Consider the following 1,619-nt stretch of genomic DNA (forward strand, 5'->3'; position numbering starts at 1 on the left):
GGGTGTAGGGCCTCCCGGGTGGCGCAGTGGTCTAGGGCACTGCATCGCAGTGCTAGCTGCGCCACCAGAGTCTCTGGGTTCGCGCCCAGGCTCTGTCGCAGCCGGCCGAGACCGGGAGGTCCGTGGGGCGACGCACAGGGAGGGTTTGGCCGGTAGGGATATCCTTGTCTCATCGCGCTCCAGCGACTCCTGTGGCGGGCCGGGCGCAGTGCGCGCTAACCAAGGGGGCCAGGTACACGGTGTTTCCTCCGACACATTGGTACGGCTGGCTTCCGGGTTGGAGGCGCGCTGCGTTAAGAAGCAGTGCGGCTTGGTTGGGTTGTGCTTCGGAGGACGCATGGCTTTCGACCTTCGTCTCTCCCGAGCCCGTACGGGAGTTGTAGCGATGAGACAAGTTAGTAATTACTAGCGATTGGATACCACGAAAATTGGGGAGAAAATGGGATAACATTTATTTAAAAAAGAAAAAAAGAAAAAAAAGAATGGTGGGTGTAGCTGGTGTATGTGGTCAGGCGCAGGAGAGCAGAGAATAGAGAGCAARGTAACTGAAAGACTAGTGGAATCTGTGTGGGTAGCTGGACAGGTAGGATGACTGACAGTGAAGGTGAACAGGTGGTCACGTGTAAGGTGACAGAGGAATGGATGAGACTGAGGCAGGAATTCCTTTAACCATAAAGTGGTATATTTACTGAGTAGTCTGTGCTGCATAACAAAGGAAACAAAATAATATGTATCCAATCAAATTCATAATCACAAAGATCAAATCATAACAATCATTCATTATTAACATAATTAGGGAATTCAACAATCCAGTTCATTAAGAAGTCAATAGTAATCACCCGTGAGTCATTTAGGCTCTTAACTATTTATCATAAATCATGAAAGAATACAAACAGTGAATGGTCATTCAATTTATAATCCCCTTTAGTTTGATATCAAAGTCGATCAGTTAGCAAACAATGACGTTTCTCATTTCACCCTTTCAATTGTCTTCATGTGTACATGTAATTAATTTAATTACATATTAACCATATRGATTGCATAATTGGCCTATGAGGATCCGTAGGGCCGCGATCATTGACAATTCACATTACACCATATGTTTGAAGCGTGCGCTCCAAGCCGCGCTCCGCGGGAATAACTATAAACAATAACTGATGGCCCACTCTCCCGATCAAAACAGATAGTTCAGATGAAAGGTAACAGAGTCGGTGGACTTACGTTGATTCATGGACGCACAGAACTTCTGGAGCAGACGGAGTTAAGGAAGAGAAAGCAGCGAGATCAGGCGATGGCGTTTTCCTCCTTTTATGTGGATGAGATCTGTCGGRCATTGCCACCTGACCTAATTAAAGCGCCCCTGGCCCAGCTGAGTAAGTGGCCATGAATTAAAGGATTATTCCACCAACTCCATGGGCCTTTTCTACAGTAACRTTACTCAGAATAATGAATGGTGCAAAGTAAAACAATACACTTGCCCAAACACAAACACACAAACATKAACTTTTACGCACAGGCAAGAAATAGCACCCGTCGAAATAACCAGTCACCAACATTACCGAACATGACATAAAACAAACACCATGGGGGAAACAGAGGGTTAAATACATGAACAATAA

The sequence above is a fragment of the Salvelinus sp. IW2-2015 genome, linkage group LG5 (assembly GCF_002910315.2).
Source record: "Salvelinus sp. IW2-2015 linkage group LG5, ASM291031v2, whole genome shotgun sequence".
Taxonomy (NCBI): Eukaryota; Metazoa; Chordata; class Actinopteri; order Salmoniformes; family Salmonidae; genus Salvelinus; species Salvelinus sp. IW2-2015.